This window comes from Artibeus jamaicensis, unplaced genomic scaffold, assembly GCF_021234435.1.
Source record: "Artibeus jamaicensis isolate MK-2021 breed Jamaican fruit bat unplaced genomic scaffold, CSHL_Jam_final scaffold_660, whole genome shotgun sequence".
Lineage (NCBI taxonomy): Eukaryota > Metazoa > Chordata > Mammalia > Chiroptera > Phyllostomidae > Artibeus > Artibeus jamaicensis.
Genome location: NW_026522052.1, coordinates 234,849 through 260,462, shown reverse-complemented (window position 1 = coordinate 260,462; position 25,614 = coordinate 234,849). Strand labels below are relative to the sequence as shown.

The 25,614-nt window shown below is 49.6% G+C and overlaps 1 protein-coding gene and 1 non-coding gene across 2 annotated transcripts in view; both read right to left on the bottom strand.

Moving 5' to 3' along the window:
• Positions 1–25,614, bottom strand: part of UBASH3B (ubiquitin associated and SH3 domain containing B) — a 143,000-nt gene that overhangs the window by 86,602 nt on the left and 30,784 nt on the right. The window lies entirely within an intron of this gene.
• On the bottom strand, positions 24,050–24,156 carry LOC119047378 (U6 spliceosomal RNA). The gene has a single exon (XR_005082135.1). It is a non-coding gene; the product is annotated as a U6 spliceosomal RNA (small nuclear RNA).

Sequence of the window (25,614 nt, the reverse complement as noted above, 5' to 3'; positions counted from 1 at the left end):
AAATCCCCCAAAGCTCTCGGGCCCACCGCCAGGGCTGCCCCGCATCTTTCCCATTACAATGAAACGAGATTCTGCGGTTTCTCCCTGACGACCTAGCTCCAAACACAGTGTGCACAGAAGGAAGCAGCGCTTCCTACTCACGCTCCCCGCCAGTGCTCAGTCCTTTCTGCTAATGCTCTTCAGAATTCCTTCTTGGAACTGGGCTGAGATCCCACTGGGCCTGAGGCCAGTGTCGGGCTCTGATGGGGCTGCGCCTTGTCTGCCATGGTTCCCGCAGGCCCAGAGGACTGAACGGATGGAGGGTCTGAAGCGCTTCCTGCAGTGCCTGCCTTCCCACTCCCTGCTCCAGCGGGCTCAGAGAGGAAGGGTGGGAGCCGGTGAGTGAGCTGCTGGTGAGCGGTCGGAGTGTGAACAGAACTCAGGACGGGAGACTGCGTCTCCCAAAGGAGGCTGCAGTGGGGACAGACGTGGGTTTGGAGACACTGGCCTCGGGCTGGAGTCTGGCCATGCCATTCCCTAGTGCACAGACTGAGAGTAAGTTACTTACTTGATTTGAGCCAAATCTGCAGGAGAGGCTAACAGCTTCCTCATGTGTTGTGAGGAACAAATGAGATATTACACACAAAAGGGCTTTGTAACTGAAATAATGGTTTCCTAGCCCGGTTAATTGTCAGAATTGCCAAGATTTAAAGAAAAAGAATACAAATTTCTGAGTCCTTCTCAAACCTACTGAATTAGTACCTTCAGAGGAAGAGTCCCAGACTCCGCATTTTCAAAATCTCCCTGGGTGGTTCTGAAGCACACCTGTAATTGTGAGCCACTTCGCAAATGTCAGCATTGCTATAAACCTGTGGTGCGACACCAGGTCTAAGTGTCACGCTGTAAGGGTCCCCTCCAGAGCTGCCTGACTTGTAAGGAGAGGATTTCTAAGGGATGTGACTTCACAATGGATCTCCACAGAAGCAGCCCAACTCTCCACCGACTTGGAGGTTGGCTACCCTTGAACTCAGGAAGGGCAGCTCTCCGTGGGTGTATAGATGGCTCCTTCTGCTTCTGAGCATCCTCCTAGGAAAAGAACAGTCCCAAAACACACAGAGAGAGAAAGACATTTCTCCCTCAGAAGCTGACAGAAGCAGTAGAATAGACACAGGATGCTGCAAGCCGGAAATGGACTTCTGCAATAGAGGATTATTATCAAGCATTCGAGAGGAGCCTGAGCTCTGGAGTGCAGGGGACACCCAGGACACTGACCAGGACCGAGGGAGGCCAAGGGCCGCGATGGGGGAGACGCAGAACTGACGGGACCACTAACTGATGAAAGCAAGTTGCTACCCTCGCTCTGCCTCTGCTTTCACCTCTAAAACGTGGGTACAACTGGTCTACCACGAGGACTTCGTGAGCATCAAATGAAACTGCAGATGTGAAGGGCTGCACAGCACGAAAAGACATGTAATACAACGCCATGTTTTCATTTTTCAAAAGCATAATGACTACTGCACTGTACCACGAATATGGAACATTCCCCCAAAGAATTAAAAGTTGATGTGATGGGTTCACTTCCAAAACAAGTATCTTCTATGAATGTCATTGTTTGACTCCCCAAGAAATGAAAGGCTCACTCTCCTGAGAGACATGTCAAAAGACTGGAGTGGCTTCTGTAAATTTTGCCCCGTAAGAGATGGAAGGGCACGTGGAACACACGAGACTTGTGGAGGAGCAGCCAAGTCGAAGGTTATGTTAGGTGACTTAGAAAAGAAGGGTTAAAAGTGAGCACACTCTTCGGGGTTGAATGGAAAGAGATCCTGGAAGGCTTTTCAAAACCACCAAGTAACAAATGCAGCACCCACCTCCCACCCACACACCACTGGAAATAACTTTAAATAATGCATCTGAGAGTGTCTGCGGAACAGGCAGTCTGCACTGAGGACTTTTAAAAGGATGGTGCTCCCATGAGGATTCTTCCGGGAAACCATCTTAAGAATAATTTAATCCTCAGGCAAATTCACCCTGATACACATGCTAAGCAAGCTTGAAGCTAGAGCTGAAATCTCACTGTGGCAAATATCACCAGGTGGAAAGGAAATTGGCCTGTGGCAGAAAAGGCTGAGTGAGTGGCCCTCCCGGCTACTGTGTTCCACTCGCCCCACAGTGCTGAGCGGCAGCCCCCTCCCCACGAACACAGCTCCACGGAGATCTCAGCTGGTCGTTCACAGTCTGTTCAGAAACTGAGCAAAGGTCATGTAGTCTTTTAAATAAATATCAACTGAGCACCTACCACGTGCCAGGCATTGTTCTGGTCCTGGGGACACAGCACTGAACAAAACCTACAAAAATTTTCCCCCTCAACAGTTTATATTCTCAGGAGAGAAATGACAATAAAGAAATGCATGTGCCCTGGCTGGTGTGGCTCAGTGGATTGAGTGCCAGCCTGTGAACCAAAGGGTCGCCGGTTCAATTCCCAGTCAGGGCACATGCCTGGGTTGCCCAGGTCCCCAGAAAAGGGAATACAAGAGGCAAGAACACACTGATGTCTCTCTCCCTCTCTTTCTCCCTCCCTTCCCCTCTGTCTAAAAATAAATAAACAGAATCTTCTAAAAAAAGAAGTGCATGCGTATTACAGTAAGTATTGTGGAAAAGAACAAAGCCAGGAAGGATGGAAAGGGATTCCTCCTATTTTATACAGGGTGATGAGATATGAAATGACCCCAGATGCTGAAGCTCAGTGGATTGAGCACGGGCCTGTCAACCAAAGGGTTGCCAGTTCGATTCCCAGTCAGGGCACATGCCTGAGTTGCAGGCCAGGTCCCCAGTAGGGGGCATTCGAGAGGCAACCACGCATTGATGTTTCTCTCCCTCTCTTCCTCTCTCTCTAAAAATAAATAAATAAAATCTTTAAAGAAATATATAAAATGAGTCAGGGCAGGAGCACGCCATGCACACACCTGTGCGGAGAACATTCCTGGAATGGGGACTGTGTTTATTACTCAAGAACTGAAAGTAGACGGTGAGGTCTCAGCTGACTGAGCTAGGAGCTGGGTGATAGCAGAGGAGAGTCAGAGAGGTAGCAAGGGGGTGCACCAGAGAGGGACTTGAAGGGTCCAGTTTTCACCTTGACTGTGGTGGGGAGCAGTAGAGAGGCCATCTGCCTGCATTGTAACACTGTATCTGGTTACTGTGATGAAGACAGGAAAGCAAAGGCAGACACAGGGAGACCAGTTCAGAGGCAATGGGGACAGGACAAATGGGACTGATTTTGAGCACTATGGGAGCAGTGAAATGGGCAGCTCTGTGGTGGGCTGAACGTGGGAGAAATGAGGCACTGAGGATGGCCACAGGGTGCCAGGCTTGGCCCCTGAAGCCGGGGTCGCCACGCCTGGAGGTGAGGATGCCCCACAGGCCGAGCTCTGACTGACGGGCCGCACTGCACCCTGACATGGTGAACACAGGGTCTGGCACACAGGGGAGCTGGCTGACCTCGCAGGGCTGGTCAGCACGTGAGTGATGCTTTCGGCCAGGAATCAGGTGAGGCAGAAGTGAGTGCAGACAGTGAAGAGGCGTGTGTTTCCACCTGGAGGCCTCCAACACGAGCGGTGAGTGCACAAGGAACCTGCCATGGGGCGGAGCAGAGCGGCAAGCAGGTAGGAAGACGGCAGAGAAGGGCCTCTGGGCAGCCGGATCTCCTGAAGGAAGTGTCAGGGAAGGACCAAGGGGCCGCTTGCACCAAATGCCACTCATGGACGCAACTCAGAAGAAGGACTGACCGCAGGATGCAGGAATGCCAAGGCTACTGGCTGGTGGCCTTGGCAGGAAGTGTGAGAAAAAACCTGACCGGAGTAAGTTTAAGAGAGAAGAAGATAGGAATGGAAAGCACCAGTACAAATATTTCTTTGAGAAGTTTCACTCTCAAAGTATGCTTTTAACACTTTAGGTTTTGTGAGGAGAGAAACAGCTGCAATGATCTAGCAAGTTGCTAAGCCCAGCTGTTACTAATTCTGACCAGAGGCTCCTTGACTCATATGGTAAGACCCATGCTTGGTTCTGATGAGCTCATGACACTGAGGTTTGTCACTCTCAGGGGCTTATTTTAAGGAGGCAGAAGAGGAAAGCCTAGGACAGAGAAGTGAAAGGAGGCAAAAGAAAATATAACACTTTCAAAGAGTTTCTGGTCATTTTAAATTTTCCAAATGGGTTCTTTTTCATTGCTGACATCACTAAGAACTCAAATTCCACAGACCCCAGAAAGTTCCTGGGTAAGTTTTGCACAGACCTGGAATTTGGACATTAGCGTGTACCTAATACGACCCCGACCAGGGACCAGAAGCTCGGAGACGGAGTTAACTGTCTGGCTCTCCAAGGATCGGCTGGGTGGTGTTAGCAGTTACTCTGAACTTCAGCACGTTAGTCAGTCCATCTGTAAAACCGGCAGTTGTAAAGAATGCCCACTGACTCGGATTGGAACAAAGTTTAAGGTAATCAACCCTACGAGATTCTTAGAACAGTGCCTGGCACGTGGTAAATGCTGAAAAAGTAGTGCTTTAAACGTTTGTTGCACAAGTCACTCAGAGGGTTTATGTGCTATTGGAGTAGGAAGATGGTAAGGCAGAAGCATCCTTTGTCTGATGCGAATCCTGACATAGAACTTGACCCTTCCTTTGACAGAAGACACACCCTCCACAAATTAGCTTTTGACCTCTGCCCCTCTGTGATCCCACTCTGGCTCTAATCAAAATGACCTTTATTGCACACTATTAGCCTTAATATAAAAAGTACTATTATTGAGGGTCTGATGAGAGCTATGTTATTTTCTTTTACATGTATCATACCTAGTCCTCACACAATCTAATGAGGCAAACTCACTATCCCATTTGACAAGTTAGGAAGCTGATGATAAAAGGCTGAATAACTTGTCCAAGGTGCTGCAGCTGCAGGTAACAGAGCTGGAATTCCAACCAAAGTCCACAGACTCTGCAGCCTTGCCCCTTCCACAGACCTGCCTGGCACTAGCACCAGACGACCCACACTATATGGCTCAGCGATCTGTCAGGAACCTGGGTCTGTACGGCTTTATTTTAGGCCATTTTGGAATAAAAACGGCAGCTCCGCCTGGACTGTGTTTTAAATCTATGACTACTAGGTAGTCACGTATCAACTTTCTCGGAGGTGTTTAGAACTTGGGTGAGAAATCCACTTACAGCTGAATTCGTTTTCACCAAGCAAGTGCTGCCCCGGTGTTTGTGGAGGCTGGGTGTCAGAGGCAGAGGGGAAGGAAACAGGAAATCATTTGGTGGTGGTTGACCAGGCCAGGCCCCTGTGACTTCTCACTGCCGCCAACAGTCACAGCAGTTCCTGGAGAATGAGGCCCTCAGGGTCAGCCAGAAAGCACCTGTGGTGACATCGAAGGGTGCAGTGGAAAATACGTAACGCGGTCTCCCGGGGGCTGTCTCCCTTGTGAGCACAGAGCAGTAGAGGAGCTAACGGTAGCCATGACGCCCCCAGTCCCCACTGAGGGCAATGGGCATTCACAGGTGCCTTTGCTTTCTGCAGTTTTCCTCCCTCTATCGATCTGTAGTCACAGCCACGCCTAATTCATGTGTCAGAAGCCACTGGATTCAGGCAGCCTGGGGGTGGCAAAGACACCCCCATCTCTACCCCTCCGGGCTCCTGCCAGTGTGTCTTTCACCCCACCACAGGAGCTTTAGGCTCCGATGTGACTGTCCTATGAGAGTGCAGGGCCAGATCAGTTCCCAGGGCAAAGACAGGGTTCCTACCATCCTCACCGGGGACAAGTCCGGGATGGAGCAGTCCCTGGGGCAGGCAGCCAGGACCTGGGGTGATGGCCCTGGGCGGGAAGGAAGAGAGTACCTCCCCAGATCTGGGCCTCCCTCCCTGACACTCCTGCCCCAAGGAGTCTGGCTGTGTTTGAACAGTGTTTAGGGACCTGGGGGCAGGGTCTCTGCCACGTGGAAGCAGCCAGGCCCGGGCAGAGAAGTAGCCTTGAGGGAACCTCACAAGATCAGGCTGGTCCTAGAAGGAGCCCTGACCTCAAATAGAAGGTCGAGTCCTGCCCCACTTGTCGTGCTGTGGCCTCTGCAGGGCCAGGGAACAGGCAGGAGGGGTCAGTGTTGGTTCCGGTATCGGGCAGGAGGGAGATGGACGTGAGGCTGAAACTGGCCTGGTTCCTTCTGTGGTCCTCAAACTGTGAGACCGGAGCAGCCTTGCCTGAGGTCTTCCACTCGGAGGAAAGGGGAGGATGTTCCCTCCACCGCCCCTCCTGCCAACCTTCCTGGTGCCTCTCCTCAGCGGGGTCTGACACTCGAGATTTTGAAAACTGCTCTTGACTTCACAGACAAAAATTTTACCTCAGAGGGCAACATAGCAGCTATGGAGAGAGTCCACATCTAGAAGCCAAGCCTCCTTCAAGAGCAGCCAAGACTGAAAGCTCTGAGCAAGGTGTCCTGGTCCACTGGCCTCAGACTATGAAAGGGCATCCCGATGTCCCAAAGGTCAGAGTGCACAGAGGTGCCCTATGGAGCCTCCTGCTCTGTCCCAAGACCCCCAGCTTGCTGCCACCACCACACAGGAGGGGCAGTACAACAAGCAGGAAACTCCACCTCCAGTCCACCCCTCTCCGTCACTCCCACTCCCTGCAACCCAACACAGGCGGGCGAGCGCTAATGAGGCAGAAAGAGGGAAGAGGGCCATTTGAGTCGCCTCCAGTTTTGGAGCATTTTTGGAGCCAGGAGGCTGTGGTGGAGGCTGAAGGCCTCTTTCCTCATGGTTTGCAGAACCTGACGATGCAGTGTTCAGAGACGCAAGCATACACTTTTGCTGGGTGTTTGGATTTTGGGGTTTTTTGGTATTGAGACAGAAAAAAGGGTTTGTGTCTATGTGCGTGCTTTGGAGGAGGTGGGAGACAGAAACAGATGAGTGGGGAGAGCCGAAAGAGGAGGAGGAGAGCAGCAGTTATCATTAGGGAGCTGCCGATCGGTGCGTCTCTTCTGGAACCAGATGGGGTCAGCGGCCCTAAAGGACTATGCTCGACTTCAGTCACAGGGATCTTGTGGTTCAGAGCCTTGGCTGGTCTGCGGAAACACAGTAGCACCGCGCTGTGCCCTGGCTCTCTCCTCGCAGGCATCGACAGCAAGGCTACAACTGTCCCGAAGGAAGCAGAGCCCCCCCGCCCCCCAGCTCGCAGCTGGTCCTTCCGAGAGCCAGGAGTCACACCCTGTGCTCCCTGCACTGCCCGCCAGCAACGGGAAATAATATTTCTTGAGTGCTGTTTATGTGCCAAGAACTATGTAAGCCTTTGACATTGATTTTCTTAAAAGATTTTATTTATTCATTTTTTAACACAGGGAAGGGAGGGAGAAAGAGAAGGAGAGAAACATCACTGTGTGGTTGCCTCTTGAGCACCCCCTACTGGGACCTGGACCACAACCCGGGCAAGTGCCCTGACTTGAAATCGACCAGCAACCCTTCAATTCGCAGGCAGGGGCTCAATCCACTGAGCCACACCAGCCAGGGCACGGGCCTTTAACATGTATCTCATTTAATCTTCAGTGTTAACAACGCCATGATGCAGCTACTATGACTATGCCTACTTTACAGACAAGCAAAGGAGAAGATAAATAATTTGTACCAGACTATGCAGGTAGTAGGTAAGACCCGGGATCAAATTCGGGTTTGCCCGACACCCCTGCTTTGTCATCAGCAGCAGGCTTCACTTCCCTATGAACCACACTGGAAAGAGAAAGTACATCTGTAAGGAGTTTGAACTTAAGCCTCAGCCCCATTCGCCCCTGTAGTCTTACTGACGAGGAAACTGAGGCTCACAGGTCTGTCAAAACCCCTGTGGCCAAGAAGCAGCACCACCAGCACTGACTGCAGGGCTGAGCTCAGCCCTGTGGTCTCTCCACCTTCTCCTGCTCCCTCTGGACCCAATTCTTGGAGGAAGGGGTCTGCCTCTCGATTGCTTCAGATTTTCAAGTAAAGGTAGACGAGGAAGCTCAGATGGCTTTCTTAAGTGCCCCCCAAATATGTTTAGATGGGATTTTGGAAGATTTGAACCTAAGGGCCAGTGGGTAGCAATTTCGGGGCGGGGGACAGATTTTTTAAGAACTTTGTAATTACCAAACATGCCCAAAGACAGCACTGCCATGTCAGGTGGAAAGGTCCCGGCAATGAGGGGTGCAAGCTGTCTTACTGAACACTTGGTGGCAACCCTGTGGCAGATTCATAGGAAACCACTGTTGTTTTGTCCATCCAGTACCTGAGAACCTTCCCAATTTAGGGGGCACCCCAGTGTGGGTGAAAGGGGAGCCCCCTGAGGAAGCCAGTGTGGCAGATGTTCTCTCTTTCAGCTTCCTGCCAGAAAACGCCCAGGCATATGATCTAGACTCAGCCAATCAGCTGCTCTAGTTAAGGACTGGGAGCCTTAAAGGAGCCCCGCGGGGTGGCCGCAGGGGTGGCCGCAGGCCTCTGCCAGGGGCATCCTCGGCTCCTGTTTTCTGAGCTTGGTTACCCAGGCTCCAGGTCAGTTCTGTGCGCTGCCTAAAATCTTCTTCTGCTGAGTTATTCAGAGGGCGTTTCTGACACGGGACATCAGCACCTAACGGAAAGCTGGCTTGGATCTGGTGTACACCAAACGGACTGACTGCAGACCAGGGTTTCTGGTGCAGCTCAGTAAAAACAGAGGGTCCAGGCCCAGGTCCACCAAGACCTTCAGAATCAGAATCTTCATGAGAATACTCTCAATATCTTTTTTCTTTTAAACTCCCCAGATGATTCCCACATGTAGCCCCATTTGGGGATCAATAAGGTCTACAGTCCCCCAAATAAAATACAATTCCCTAAAAAACTTACCAAGACTTTGGTCGTGGCTCTCAGAAAAATGCAAGATTATCTATGGCTAACAAGTTTACCTCACTGGACAAACAGCACACTCCCCAGAGGCCGACCAGTGATCTTCCTTCCATCTCTACGGGACATTCCTCTCCAAGGGGTGCCAGTCCCCAGACCTTTACCATCACCTCATGCCGTCCTCAGTGGGCGAGACCGTGTTCCATGCGCACTCACCCACTGCCACGGTGCCGGCGCGGCACCAGACTGTTTACTCCCCAGACCACGGCCTCCCTTCACCACCCACTGTGCTGCCTGAGGAAAGCTCCCATCCCTGTTAGGAGACTCCACCGTCCTGCCGGAAATGCGGACCACGAGCACCCAGCTGCCACAGCCAGGCTTATGGCAGGAGAACGAAAGAGGCCTGGGAGACCGGCACATCTGCCTGCAGATTCGGATGGTGAAGGCTCAGCCACCAGCGTTTCTGAGGTGGACATGGACAGCTGGCCAACCCCCTGGGGCTCCGCTCAGTGCACAGGGCCCTGGGTCACCACTGCTTATTCACCAGGAGAAAACCCCTATCTCCCCTGGTAACAACTGCTTTTAGGAGATTGCACTTGAGGCTACTAGAGCTTTATATGTTTCAGAGAGTTATTGGTTTGTTTTATTTTGTTTTGTTTTTTTTAACACCATGGGTAGGAAGAGACCTATGAACCCCACTGCCCCCTCCCCTTGCCTCCCAGAACTCGGTCTTCTGGTCGCAGCACCTTCTTGGGGTGGGAGTTGGGGGGGACTCCACAGCCTCCCTTGGTGCCCTCCTGATGCTCAGCAGGGCTGGAGAATGCACAGGATCAGAGCCCCTGACTCTGGCTGGGTGCCACCATTGCTGGGGGCAGCATGGAAGGAGCCTGAGAGCCTCTGGGTCCGTTTAGGAGCCCGAGAAAGCCCCGTGGTGGGACACTCCGCCTCCAGAGAAGCTTCACGGCCCACCCTGAGAGTGCACCCACTTAGGCAGCTCCTCAGGAAAGTTCGCTGACCTCCCACCTCCTCAGTCTGACGCTTCAGAGCAGCCACGGCCCTCGAAAGTACGCGGAGAACAATGAGGCCATCTGGTTTCTGGGCAATCTGCGTCCCTGCAGAGCACACAGTTCACCTTCCAGCACCTCCGCAGCACACACAGCTGCGTTCTGCTGCTGACTTTGGCACTCACTCCTGGTATCTGAGAAGAACAGATTCAATTCAGGAGGAACTAACAGATGCTGCAAATCACTCCCTCATTTTGAGAGTACTTTTTTTTCTCCCAAATGGCCTGAATTACTTGAATTACTTGATGATGAATAGCAATGCAGCAAAAAAAGCAAAGCTGTTCTAAAAACTTCCAACCTGGCTCCCACCCCAGGAAGCTGCGGCTTCTTCCTGCTCGGTGGTCTGTGTGCCAGGGCCTGCTCTTCCTCATGGTGGGCAGCGCAATCCGGCGAACTTGGGTGGTGGTAGCGGTGAACAATCAGCCCTGGAGTGCTTTTCATCTTTGAGAGTCTTTGCTTCCTCACCCTCAAGGACACTTGTGAGGGCTGTGTGCAGATGTCAGGGGCAAGAAGAGGGCCCCACTGTAAAGGGATGAAAAGGAAGGTCCAGAAATAGGGGGTCTGCCCAAATGTAAGCACAGAGGACCAGTTCTGTCAGGATGCCTCGGTCCCTTCCCCACGCGTGCTGGGCCAGACGCGCATCCCGAGGTGGTAAGAAGCCAAGACCAGGCTGACAGACCCGGCGAGGCTGTTCAGCAGAAACACAGACATGCATTTGTTTCCCGGGTATGTGTCCTTGCCAGGCATGGAGAGTCACCAGTGCCCACCTGCCCTGCCTCCCCTCACACCTGCTCAGCAAGCCCACATCCTGGCCCGAGTCCGGCTCTCCCTGCCTGGTCCTGGGAGCCTGCCTAAGGCTGGGGACTGCTATCGGCCATCTATCCGGCCACTGATGATTTGGCCAGGACACACCTACCTGGAGAGTGTGCAGAGGAAAAGGCAGGAAGGAGATGGATTTCCGAATGGGATTCGGTCACCTCTCTCTTAAACACTAAGGCACTGAAAAGATGAAGAGTTCCTGGGCTCATACTAAGGCTGGGCTCCCTCTCCCTAAAGGAACATCTGCTCAGAGATTTGGAGCCTAGAACCACGTGGCTGACATCCTCCTTTGCCAGAGGCTGTAAAGAGGACAGACAGGGCTCCCTCTGGGCACACAGGCCGCCCGTGGAGGCCTGGAGCCAGGAGTGCACCGACGCTCCCTTCCACACTCCACGCTTCCCGTCCGCAACAACAGGGCTCCCGCGCTTCACCGACCACAGCACTTCACTGGTGACCTTATTTCCTAAATCAAGAGTCAAGACCAATGTTCTGCCTATGGCATGGAATTGTTAAGTTTTCACTTCCTCAAGTAAGAATCTTATAAAATCCCTATTACCAATGTAACCATTAGTTCATGAAAGAAAGGGTGTTTTGATACTAAAACAGTAGGGCAGGTACAATTTCAGAATAAAGAGCGCTGCTTCCTGAGGAAGAGCATCTGGAAACATCCCACATGGATCCTTTTACTTTGAAAGGATTTGGGACCCAGTCGAGACCAAAGAACACGGCCCATCAACACTGCTGGGTTCAGACAGGGTGAGGCGCTATCCAGTACCTCGATGGGTGCCACCTTCCGCTGGGCGCACACAGCACAGCAGGCAGCGCGGCCTCTTGTCAGCACATGAACCGCACTGTAAGTTGTTAGTTTTTGTACATACAGGGCTGGGTAAGAGGAGGTTCTCAGTGGTTCGTGTAGAAAATAATACAGTAAGTAATAAGTAATAATACAAGAACAAACTGTTTCATGTACTCACAACTGTAAACCTACTTTTGCCCCACGCTGTGTATGTGACTTCTTAGTACTCCTACCCAAGGATGTCTACAACCATCCGTTCGTTCAAAGAGTTCTGAAACACTTCCACTCTTGTTTAACTTCCAACACCGGAAGAACAACAAGCCTTAAACTCGTTATTCTAAAGACCATCCCCAAACTGGCCACCGCTCCAACACACTCAGTTATGAGGATCAGTAATTCCCTAAGGGGGTCTTGTATCCAGGGTACCAGAGGAAAATGTACACTAAGCTTAATAACACAAATTGTTGGCAGCAAAGCCACTTCTTCAAACCTTTATGGCAGGCATTTTTCACAGCCAGACAGACGTGCAAACAAGGCCTTTGAATGCCTGAGTGCTTGGATGGCAGAAGCCGCCGGAAGGTTGTGGCTGAGGAGAACATTCTCAAGTCCATTTTTTCAACTTCGTTCGGAAAAAGCTAAACAGAGTCTTCCAAAGAACCCATACTTTCTAAAGTGCTGATCACTACACCTGAATCTGGAGGTGGTGTTAAGAACCAGAGCTTTAGCAAGGAGGGAGGGAATATCTTTCTCTTCGGTGTTAGTGGTGAACATTCTGACTCCTTGGGAACAGCTGTTAGGGCCGTAGGCGGCTGAGGTCCAGACCCAGTCAGGAGAAAGGTGTGCCCCAGCACCTGCTGGGACTGGCGGAAACTGAAGTCACGCCTGGGGTTTCAGTTAGTCAGCTGCTTCCAGCGCAAAGGCAGGCCTCTGCCTCTGAGGGTTGTTGGGTCCAGGGGAAGAAAGCAGCCTGGGTCCTGTGACAGAGTTAGGCGGCGAAGATGGGGAGGTGCGCAAAGCATCTCTTTGTAGTTGTTTTCTTGATCCACTCACCTAGTCACTGAGCCTCCCTGTGAGCTAACCACATGAGGTAGGTGAGATCAGGGTCATTGGTGAAGAAGTCCATGGGCCACACAGGCACCCGAGGGGTGGTAGCCACTTGGGAGACAATCTGTCTTCATTAGGACTAAAGGGCAGGCCTTGTTTCTCCGGTTTCCAGACATTTCCATGGTGTGTAAGAGGAAGGCAGGCCACTGGCCTTCAGGCCGTGGGTGCTGGGCTCTGGGGCTGACTGTCTGTAGTGGAAAGGGTTTTAAGTTGAGGGAGATGAGATCTCAAAGCCACTTTCCTTCGGAGCTGACAAGTCAGGCTGGTGGCTGGGAGGACAGCCTGTGTCTACGGGGGCAGTTTCTGTCTTGCTGGGCCAAGGGGCTTGGGATACGGCCGGATTTCTCATTTTGGCTGGGTTAGCACCTGCTCCCTCCCACTGTGGAAATTACTACATTTGGAGCCAAAACCCAAATCCTTCTTTAACCATAAGCCTTTCATCTGGGTGACTTTTTTTCCCCTTTCTTCTATCCCAATTTGAAGAAAACATACAGTTGATCATTTCTACCCTCTGCCACCTCTAGAAAGTACAGCTCTTAAAGAAACCCCAGAATATAACCTGACTGGTGTGGGCTCAGTGGATTAAGCACCAGCCTGTGAACCAAATAAATACGCCCCCGAATAAAGTTCTCTATTTAAAAATAATAATACAAGCAATTGTTTCGAGATACCTGCCCATAGTCTCTCTAGGATAAAGGCCTTTTTTATATCCCAGCAGCCTTAGAGCAGGACCATTCTGTTATTATCTGTGGCAGCTAAAGCTTCTTCAGTCCCTTGCAGTCAGCTCCTTGCCTGGAAACTGTTCTCATACCCACTGGCCTGTCTGACCTTTTATAAGACAATACGCAACCATGATAAAGAACAGCAGGTGATTTCAAAACTGGAAACTCTGAACTTCTTCCAGCCACTTTCTCAGATGAAGACCCTGGGCCGTTGTGACTCAAATACTCCGCATCTGGCTAAATTAGAACATGCCACTGACAGGTTCCGGATCCCCCAAGTCGAGGGCTCAGCTCCCAGGTGAAACACCAGCAAGCTCTGGTTTCTCTGATTTTGCACACAGCCTGCGAAGCACTTGCTCCTACTGGCAACACTTGGCTTTGGTCTCTATGGGCCCTGTAACATCAGACTGGTTTGCAAACTGCAGTGAGTCATTCTTGAGATGACTGTTGGCCTGTAAGGGACAGTGGCCCCTAAGCCAAGAGGTCCTCTTGTCCACTATGGTTGGGAGGTACAACAACTGTGAAGCAGGCAGGGCACATTGCAAGGATGCCAGGTCCCAAGAGTGCCCCTCCCAGGGTGCATGTCATTGCTGATCTTCCTTCTACCCCAGAAAAATGTGCTCTCCCATCACTCTAAGCCAGAACCAGGTCTCCAAGTCTTCCTTCTCTTAGGACTGCTCGGTCAGTCAGATTCTGTGTTCTGGGGAGAAGTCAGCTTGACCTCGCACAATAACAGTGTTAGAAGTACAATAAAGCAATACTTTATATTTATACCAAGAACCACAAAGTCTCCAATGGCTGGCTGCCCTTATTCTCAATGCAGACACAATACAAATTTCTTTTTGAAATCAATTGACTGCCCAAGTTTCAACAGCTAGTGTTCAATGGTTAGCAGGCAGATTTTCTCGTATTTTCTAAGGGGATAAGCATCATTTGACTCCTAAAAGTAAAAAGAAAAAGTAATTTCAAGGAAGTATGTGGTATGACTGTAACCAACCCAGTCAACCACCAGGCAGTGAATATCTGCGGGCCAAGCTCGGGGGACAGAGGGAAGAGGACGCTCCAAAAAGGAGCCGCACACAGCACCCATCCTCAGGGAGTGTTTAATGAGTGAGTTCATAAATGAGCGGACGAATGATGAATACACGCAAAATCAGGGTTGGTAGGAAGCTTCACAGCAACTTCTCTCCTTCTTAATCACACAAATACAGTCCCAAGAAGACTAAGTGCACTATAGATTTTTTTCTGAATCAAAATCTGATGCTTCTTCTTCCGGCTTAATATTTTATCTGTTCCCCCCAACCCTCAGGCACATTTCTGGTTTTTAGCATCTCTTGTAATTTGGGGTGCTCAAGTGTGCAATCTGACCTTCAATAATGAAAGCAAGGAAACTTCACGCCTTTTAGGGACACAGAACTGTGTTTCGTGTGATGATGCTCTTTGCCCTCCTTCAAGGGCTGTCAACAGGTCTCTATTTCAGACTCTCACATCTCTCTCCTTGTTGATGTCAGCAGTGTTTAGGAGGAAATGTGCCCTTGCACATAACTATGTTGGACTTGACTCATTATTAAAGCAAATAATTCCATTTTTAGGGAACTAATGGCACTTTTCCCCATCGGGTACTTGCTGATCATCTCTGTCTGTTGAGGGTACATTTAGTTTCCACAAGCCCCGTGTTAGGACTGAGGGAGGCAGAGCCTCCACTCTCAGAGCCTGGCATCTCCACTGGGCGTCACGGTTGGAGTTTGGAGAATTTGACGGTGGCACAAGGGCTCCTAAGGGAAGAGGACAACCAGTGCCCTAAGAGTTCAGAGGTGGGACACGGTGTGCTGTAGGCAAAGCTGTCAGGACAGGTTTCAAGCTGGAGGCAGAGAGATCTCCAGTGAAATGTCAGAGGAAAGAACTGGTCTTATTCTGGGCCCTCCACCCCTCCTTCTCTGAACACCCCCAGTTACTCATGAGAAGCATGGGCTGGCAAGTGGGTACTGTGGGGGTGCAGGGGGTTTACCCTGCAAGGCCGAGTAACCCTCTGTGTGCCTCCATGGAGCTCAGGGCCCGGGGATGAGTGTCTGAAGAAGAACAAGCCTCCAGGGAAAAGCCCAGAAGTCGGAAAACCGAGTACCACCCAAAAGGCAGTTGGGAAAGGCTCCCATGCCACCAGTGACCAGAGTGACTTGTCACTGCAAGTGCCTCGCTCTCATTAATAAGACTTTATCTTATTATTTCCATGCTATGTGGTTTTTCCCACTGCCTTTTAGTCTGGAATATTTAACTTTTTGCACTTGTGTTAATTACTTTGGGGACTTTAAGCTACCAGTGCCCAATTTAAAAAAAAACAATTACAACATTTTCTACTGTCTTTTTCTTTCTTTGTGATCCAAAAATCAATCGGTAAATCCTTAGACCCTCCCGAGACACAACTAGATTTGTTAATGCCCTCAGACAGAGAAGCCAAGAAATTCAAAGCAGATGGAGCAGGATCTCCCAACCATGAATATCAGTACAGGATTGTGGGGACCAGGAATTTTTAATATAAAACAGAAAATGTCACCCACAGCACTAATATGTCTTTCTATGATAAAACATGATGTTTCTGGTTAAATGTGCAGCACAGTGGCTTTTTCCGGAACTCTTAGCAAATACAAACAGGGAGCAGAGCCCTACGTCCCCAGGGCTCATCCCACTGCAGAGCTCCTGGCCCCAGGGGCCGAGTTCCTGTGCCCATGGCACTGCGCTTCCCCGGGGCCTTCCGTGCTGCCAGGCCCACGGTTAGAAGTAGTGACCAGAAGCTATGAGAGTGAATAAGATGAGCATAGAAAATTTTAACTGAAAAAATAAAATGAAAATATTAAAAAGAAAGGTTAAGCTTACCCACCAAACTATGAAGCTTAACAAAAAAAAAAAATCCTAAACTTGGAGAATTATTTTTTTTAAAGTACTAAGCATCTGTGTAACTCTGGTCAGAGACGAAACCGAAGAAGGAGACAGTGCTCCTGACGTGAAACCGTCCGCTCGACACTAGTGACTGTGCACTCAGGTTTAGAGGCTTGAACAACCAGATTTCAACCCAAGTCTGCAACCTCCAGGCGCTGACTCTTCCTCACTCACACACCAGGGCTGGTCCCAGGTGGGTGATGGCTGCCATAGCATCTCATGGCCTCCCAGACACACACCCCCTGGACCCCCACAAATACCCGCCCCTGATCTCACACCACACACCTGCCCACCAAGTGAGTCAGGTGAGTAAAGCTCCTGATTGGCTAATGGCCAGGTCCACCACTGGCCTGTGGGTACCATCGTCAATGCTTTGATCAATTTTCAAAATTAAATAATACCGCTTGTGTAGAGCTTAACAGAACACAAACATTTTTAAAGTATATTTCATTGACTATGCTAATACAGTTTTCCCAATTTTTCCCCTTTATCCCCCCTCCACCCTCCACCTACCAAGCCTCCAGCATTCCCCACCCTCAGTTCATGTCCATGGGTTACACATAAAAGTTCTTTGAGTTCTGTTTCCTATACCATTCTTAACCTCTCCCCATCTATTTTATGCCTACCAATTATGCTTCTTATTCCCTGTACCTTTCCCCCCCATTCTTCCCCTCCCCTTCCCTGCTGATAACCGCCCCCATGTGATCTCCATTTCTCTGGTTCTATTCCTGTTCTAGTTGTTTGCTTAGATTTTGTTTTGTTTTGTTTAGGTTCAGTTGTTGATAGTTAAGTTTGTTGTCATTTTACTGTTCAGTTTTTGATCTTCAATTTCTTAGATAAGTCCCTTTGACATTTCATATAATAAGGGCTTGGTGATAATGAACTCACTTAACTTGACCTTATCTGGAAAGCACTTTATCTGTCCTTCCATTCTAAATGATAGCTTTGCTGGATAGAGTCATCTTGGACGTAGGTCCTTGCCTTTTATGACTTCAAATACTTCTTTTCAGTCCTTTCTTGCCTGCAAGGTTTCTTTTGAGAGATCAGCTGATAGTTTAATGGGCACGACTTTGTAGGTGACTCTCTCCTTTCCTCTTGCTGCTTTTAAAATTCTCTCCTTATCTTTAATCTTAGTAATGTAATTATGATGTGTCTTGGTGTGTTCCCCTTTGGGTCCAACTTCTTTGGGACTCTCTGAGCTTCTTGGACTTCCTGGAAGTCTATTTCCTTCACCAGCTTTTTTCTTCATTATCTGTTCAAATAAGTTTTCATTTTCTTGTTGTTGTTGTTCTCCTTATGGCACCCCTATGATTTGGGTATTGGAACATTTCAGGTTGTCCCAGAGGTGCCTAAGCCTCTCTTCATTTTTTTTTTAATTTTTGTATTTTCATTCTGTTCTGGTTGGATGTTTATTTCTTCCTTTTGTTCCAAATTGTTGATTTGACTCCCAGTTTCCTTCCTGTCATTGTTGGTTCCCTGAATATTTTGCTTTACTTCTCTTTGGGTACCCTTCATTTGCTCTTTCATTTTGCAACCAACTTCAATCAGTTCTGAAGCATCTTGATTACCAGGGTTTCGAACTCTGTATCAGACAGGTTGGCTGTCTCCTCATCACTTAGTTCTCTTTCTGGAATTTTGCTCTTTCATTTGGGCCATATTCCTTTGTCTTGGTGCACCTGTTAAGTTGTAAGGGGGCGGGGCCTTAGGTATTCATCAGGGCAGGGCAACCCTCTTTGCTGCATCGTGGCACTGTCTGTGGGGGTGGGGTCAGGAGGGAACAATGCAGCTCGCTTGCTTGGCTCTAGCCCTACTTTCCAATGAACTTGAACTCTCGTATGAGACTGGGAGTTTCTCCCACCATGGCAACCCCCACTGTAGTCCACAGTCAGCTGAGTCTCAGGTTCCTGTTCAGCAAGCCCCACCTGCGCAGTCCGCCACCTTGCCATGGGTCTTCTCCACCTGCCCAGCTGCCTGTCTCCTTCCTACCAGTCTGGTTGAATGTTTCTTTAATTCCTTCATTGTTGGAGTTCCATGCAGTGTGATTTTCTGACACTTCTGGTTATTTATTGTTTTTAGATTGGTTGTTATCCTTCTTTTGGTTGTTCGAGGAAGCAAAGGGTTTCTACCTACCCCTCCATCTTGGCCAGAACCAGAACACAAAACATTTAAAATCTGTCCTCTGCTGTGTGTCTCACAATAATTCTGGAGGGGAGACACTATTATGTACAGAATAGGCAGCAGCACAGAGAGACTGAAGGAACACCAAGAACACACAGGAAGCTGCTGAGCCATAATTCAAACCCAGTTCTGTGGCCCCACATGCCTGCTCTTTCCAGCTGTGCATTCTCTGAGATCAGGGGTCACATTACTCCCCACCCTGTAAGACGTGGAAGGCAGGAGCTTGGCTATGACGTACAATGCAGAGCAAAGTATAAAACATGTGCTCTGGAGAAAAGGCTGGATTGTGGTCTTGGTTCTGCAGCTGGGACACCTTGAGCAAACGACCTTCCCACTGTGAACCTCTCAGACTAACAATCCTCAGTGTTATTACTGTGAGGGTTAAGGGAAACAGCTTCCCTAGACCAGACGTCTAAGAAATATCGTTCCCTTCCATGACACCCCCTCCGCCTTTCCTGCCCCCGAGGGTCCTATTAGGGACTAAGACATTTAAATCAGTCCCGGTCTGTGGTTTGCATACACTACACATTTATACTCATGACTTTAGGTTAAATGAACACCTGTGGCAGCACTGAAGCAGAAAGATTTCCAAAGGGTTGGGGGTGCAAGGTGTAAGGCCAGTGGAGGGCGGAGGGATGCGGGGGGCTGGGGGTGGGCAGGCCAGCTCTGGGTTCTGGTCTTTGCAGCAGCTTGGGATGCCTCTGCACACGGTACCCAGGGTGCCTCTGGGCCTGGGTCAGAGTACCTCAAAGCTGGTGCCCACCTAACACTTGCACGGGTGCTGTTTCCGCTGGGTGACACATTGCCTTCTTTCTGTACATCGGCTTTATGGAAGCTTTACTTTTCTATAGCCTCAAAAGCCATTCCCTCCTACCTCGTTGTGAGGTGCAGAGAAGTATACTTGAAGGCCGCATCCAGCCCGATCATTGTGAATGCAGAACAACACAAAATCGTAAATTTACTTAAAACATTATGAGATTTTTTGTGATTATGTGTCACAATGTATTTACTGTGTGGCCCAAGACAACCCTTCTTCCAGTGTGGCTCAGAGAAGCCAGAAGGTTGGACGCCCCTGACCTAGATGACAGGCATGGGGGCTTCTGAAAGGTAGAGAGCAACTGGCGGTGGAAATCAGTGGCTGATGTCAATTGCAAGAAAAAATTTCTCATGATTACAAGGCACAGTAAGGGAAAAGGAGGTCACGTGCAGTGTCAACAACTTCCATCAGATGGGACAGAGGGGAACCCCAACGCTGAGAGATGAGGCCCGAAGGTGTGCTGGGAAGGAGACCAGGACGGCGAGGGCGAGACCCTGCACTGCCTGTGCTGAGCCCGCAGCAGCCACCCTGCTGCTCTGGTTTCTCCTCCAACACCACGTAGGAGCTGGACGGGGCTGGATTTGCACTGAGACAAACCCAGATTTACACTCAGGCTCTACCACTTACTGGTTACACAACCTCGGGCAAGTCCCTTTGTATCTCCAAACAGTCTCCAGAAGTGGGTGGAGGACTCAGGGAGGAGGTATGTAAATACATACTCTCTTGCATGTGACAGGCTCATGAATCTGTCAGGGTAGCAACTCCTTAAAAACATCTTCAAATTGCTGTAAACTTGTGAATCTATAGTACAATGCAATGAGTCAGTCTCCAATTATCTTATAGGTCTCTATTATACCCCCTAAACTTCCATCGAGGCACTGAGTGCTACATGCTGAAGCAGCAAATGGACAATTCAGCCTGGACAAAAGGACAGAAACACACGTGAAGCAGGATATTGTAGGGGAAAAAATCCTCAGAACTGGGAGGCAGCAGGAGACCTGGCCTTGGTTTCTAGCTTCCAGTCACCTCAGTCACTAGCCATAAAACACATGACTTTGGTCAAAATGTCCTTAATATTTCTGAGCTTTGGTTTCCTTATCTGTAATCTGGGAATAATCATACATGTAAAAGTGCTTTGTGGACTGAAAAGTGCAATTGGAATGTTAGTGGTCAACTGCATGCTATAGTTCCTGGAAATTGATAGGAAAAACCATCCAATTATTTGAGTTTGAAAATGTAGTGTTTAAATGTTTTGAGATCTGCCTAATATTCCTTAGCAGTCAAACAAAATTTCACATGTCCCCAAACCCTGATCTCCAAAATCACACATGTGTTATGTTGGTGTTGATGGAGCCCTGAAAAGAGCTTGGCTGGCTCTTCTTTGCAATGTACAAAACCATGCAGGGACCCCCTGGAGTCCCAGCTGCTGGCCTGATCTTCAGTGAAAAACAATGTGATAAACCACCCTCTTATTTTAACAGGCAGCATAGGGCAGGGCAGGAGGAACCCCCACCCACGCTTGTTCTAACAGCCCCATGAGTTGCAATCGATGTGAAAACAAGATAACAAGCCAGTCTGTCAACAGACCCACCTCCCTGGGGCTTGGACTGCTTTCTGTGTGCTCTGCACAGAGGGAAGCCAGGCCTCGCGGGCTCCTGCAGGGCTGCTCTGATACAGCCCTGATGCGGGATGCAGCCCGAGGATGGTGGGGTAGCAGCATGGCAAGCACAAGTGGCTCAGTCAGCCCTGCAGCTGTCTTTTAAAATACATGTTTAGAGGCATACTGCCTTGTAGAAATCATCATTAAGGTTAAAATCCTATCTGCTTAGAACTGAGGAATTAAGAACTGGTTACCGGGCCAGGGACCACAGGCTCACCTTGGCTATTCAGTGACTTCCCAGCAGCTCGACACTATGGGCAGCTCTGCACAACGAGTGGGAGGGCTTCATTTAACGCCCCTCTGAGGGACACCGGGCCCTGTGGACAGATGTGGAGGGGCTGCAAAGCCATCCTTTCCCGTCTTTCCCAAGTACCACTGGACCTCCAGGGAGTGGGTCCAAGAAGCACATCCAGGTGCTAAAGGGACTGTACTATATATAAAACATGCTGTGCATCACTGCTATGATAGTGAAAAAAATGTAAAGAAGCAAGCAAGAACCACAACGTCTCTTAGAGGTACTGAAATGGCAGCAGTATCAGACACTCGCCCACCCCTGCCACCTCTGGTTGTCATCTCTCTTGAGAACAATGGGGCAACTATTATAGGATCCAAGGAGCCGGCCCCAGGAAGGGTGAAGTATCATCACAGCACCAAGTGGGGAGGACTCATCATGTTTGCAGGGAACCAGGTGTATGTGCTGTCCAGCCTGACCCTAGTGCAGGACCTCTGGTCTACCCACAGGCTCCCGTTGGACCATGCCAGAGCTTCCAGCTCCTTCCAGGCATCCATGCATTTTGTAATGACCCTGGTAAATGGAACAGAAAAATAAATGCAAGGTTTGGCTGTCAAAGCAGATCAGCTGTGAATAGCATATCTTGGGACACCCAAAATTAAGCACCTGCTAATTGTCTAGCTCTATGCTAGGAGCTGGGACCTCAAAACCAATATGGTGCAGTTAACTTTGGCCCCAAGGCCCCGGGTCAAATACGCGTCTTCTGCTGCTCCTTCCTCCTCCGAGAAAACCATGGCTTCCCAGCAGCAGTGACTGTGCCTCCTGGGTCTCGGCTACTTCCTTGTCCACCCCTTCGCTTTCCCATATCTGCATTTGTATTCTGCCGAACTTACATATTTCCTTTAAAATAACTCATTTACTTTGACTCAAATACATTTTTAAAAAGTTTATGACTTCTATAAATGAAAAACTAGTACCACTTGCCACAAACAGAAAATATCTAATAATTAAAAAAAACAGGAAGCAAAACAATCTTACTAAATTCTAGCTATACACTCTTGCCTGCCAGTGCTCTGAGCCCAAGGCCTATAGCTGTCTGTTAAAAAGACAGATGAACAAGTATCAGAGAGGTATTAGGCACCCATTAGCCAAGCTGAGACTCTCTCCCTTATAATCAGAATTGAAAACTAAATAATTGTTCACCATGGGAGGCCCTGTTTTCTTAATGTCATGTCTGCATCTCACCCAAATCCAGCCCCAGGGCACACCAACACCACCTGTGCCCCCAGCCTACTCGTGATTGGCTAGAACCTTGCACAGGGATGCTGTGGGTGCTCAAGACGTATTTTTTGAGTGAATGGATGCGTGAACATCTTAGCCTCATCATGTCTTTTGTTTTGCCTCGTCATTCTTTACTCCAGTCATACTTACAGGCTTGTTTTTCTCACGTGACCCGTGCCCACTCATAACCCTCCAGGCCCTTCTCCATCCTGCACGCTCTGTGGGATGGTCTTCTGTCTCCCCACACTTTCCTCCAACTGGTGAACTCTCAGATCTGCAAGTCATAGGTTGTGTCACGTTCCCTCTCTGGCTTTCTTTACCACTTGCGTGGAGAACAGCAATCACTTTCAGGATGCCCACGACACAAGGCCCTCGGTCATCACTAGTTCGCTTGTCCCTGTCCCTATCAGTCTCTAAACTCCTCGCAGGGAGGAAATGTGTCTTCTATCTCTGGTCTCTCGCTATGTCCCCATATGCTGTGACTGTACCAGACAAACTCTGCCCTTCTTCCCCTTCTTTGAGTCCTTGTGCAGCCCGTCTCCCTGCCCGGAGTGCCTTTGACAGCATGCAAACTCCCTTCCATGTTCCTGTTCTGAGAAGCCTTTCAGCGCCTGCTCCCCAAGCCGACTGTTTCCACCACGTCCCATTGCAGCCATTTTCCGGCTGGGCGTCGCCCATATCCGTACAGTTCTTTGTTGTATGCCGTTGGGACTTGGTACACTATGAGCTTCTCACTCTTGTGCTCCCATGGCCCACAGAGTACCTGCCAGCGAGTGAGTCATCACTACGCATTTTCAGAAGGAAGAAATGAATGCCTAGTGGGAAAATATTTTTCTACCTCTCTCCTCTTATCAGTTCCAAAAGCACCTGAACTCACAATCAGCAAAAACATACAAATGTTAAACTCATTGTTGACATTTATACAGTACTTACTATCTGCCAGGCACTTTATAAGCATCGTCTCATTTAATGATCTCCCAAACTTGGGAAATAGGTGCTTCTGCTGACACCAACTCGTAGGTGAGGAAACCTGGGCTGAGAGCCGTAAGTCACTCATCTAAGGTTATAGCAATGACAGAGCCGAAAAATGGGCCCGGGCCAAAGAACTTCAATATTCTTAATTACCAGGCTGTCCTAGCACTCTGTGACCTTACTCTGTCTGACCTCTGCCCTCCTTCACGAGCCTAAGCCACAGCCATGCGGCCTGCATCGGCACCTTGGGCCTGGCCCTCACAAGCACTGCTGGGCCCCCAGGCTGGCCCTGCCCCGGCCCAGGCCCTGACACAGAATGTCTGCCCAGAATGTCTGCCATGGCCTCCAGCTGGGTCCGTGGGACTTGGCAGAATCGCCCTGTCCGCACCCACCCAGCAAGAGGCAAAAAAAGGCAGTCTTTCTACTTGCACAATAACCCACAATTTGACATTTTACAATTTTCCTGCAAGTGATAGCTAGCTATTGCAGTAACAGATGAACGAGCGTCTTTGGAAGCTCAATAAAAACACCTTTTAAAAAATAAATGGAAGATTTTTTTAAGTATTTTTTATTGATTATGCTATTACAGTTTTCCCAATTTTTGCCCCTTTAAAAATCTGGAACGCTGCACGAATTTGCTTGTCATCCTTGTGCAGGGGCCGTGCCAACCTTCTCTGTACCGTTCCAATTTTAGCATATGTGCTGCCAAAGCGAGCACAGTAACACTTGTTAAGGAAAGATTTAAAACTTTCAATTGAGCAAGGAGCTCGGCCCAAGCCCAGGAGCATCGGGGAAGGCGGAGCCTGGGCACAGTCCTCACAGCTGCGCTCTGCTCTGCAGGAGGGAGAGCCTGGCAGCCCTGTCCCCACTCCTGGGCCTGGGTGGCGGGGGCTGAGGGGGCTGAGGGGGCTGAGGGGGCTGAGGGGGCTGAGGGGGCTGAGGGGGCTGAGGGGGCTGAGGCTGGTTTCCTCTACTTCACACCCAAGGAAGTAAGATAAACGCTGTTTGACTACAGATATTTCTGTGCAGAAAGCAGTGACTTTGTCCTACAGAAACCAGCTCCAAGTATTTGTATGAAATTTAGAAAGGGAGAAAAGAAAGAAGAGTCTTCCTGCTTCTTGATGATGTTAACAGAAGAAGCTGCAAGGAAGGTCCCCCACAGACAGAGGGCAGGACCCAGAGCCACGTGGTCTCAGTTTCCAGTGACGAAGCTCTCAGGAAAGAGAGGCAGACACACTTGTGCCAGTTAACCATGACCTCTAATCCTGGGTTCCTTTTCATTTACTGGAAGTAAGCATGGTCCGGGGAGAAAATTACGGTGATGGTGGACCCAGAAGACCTGGAGTTTGGTTTTGCCACGTACAGTATTTGTTTTATGACCTTAAACGAATCATTTAAACCCTCTGGGCTTCAGCCTTGCACAAGCCAAATGACCACTGACACTAGGGTATTATTAGGTGGCACGTCATACAGAACAAGATGACAGGTATGAGTCACTCTCAGGTCATCACACCCCAAAGCGAATCCTCCTCTGGGAGCCATGGTGACCACCCCTGAGCCTAGCACACCACCCTCAGCCACCATTCCTTACAGCAAGGGCACGAAGATGCACAATAAGGGGCAAGGACAAGGTTCTAAGTGAGGGATGGCTTCCACGGCTCTCACTGGCTCTCCTGGGCAGGCAGCTAAACTCCGACAGCTGCCAGGCTATGGAGCATGTTGGTAGCCAAGGAGCCCAGATCTTGGTCGGGATGTTCCAGCCAGCAGCAGTCTGACTGCCAGGGTCCACCTGTGGGCACCTCACCTGACAGGCTTCAACCGTGGCTGAGCTGATGCTCACAGTGGCTTCTTGTGCCACTGACCTTCAGACAGACTAATGAAAAACCACGCAGCCCTCAAAAACCTTGAGGGTAATCAGACATAAAGTAAGCTAATAACAGTTCCTGTTCATAAAGCACTAACTGTGTGTAAGGCACTGTGCTAAGTATTTTATAGACATTACTCTATATAATCTAGATGGTGCTTTGAAATGGGATTGTTGCCTCCATTTTACAAAAGATAAATCTCAGGCTTTAATCTCAGTCTGCTATTCGGAACACAGAAACTTATCTGTGAGAATGTTCATCACAACGAAATGACCCAGATTCCCAGAAATAGGGAGTTAATTACATGTCCC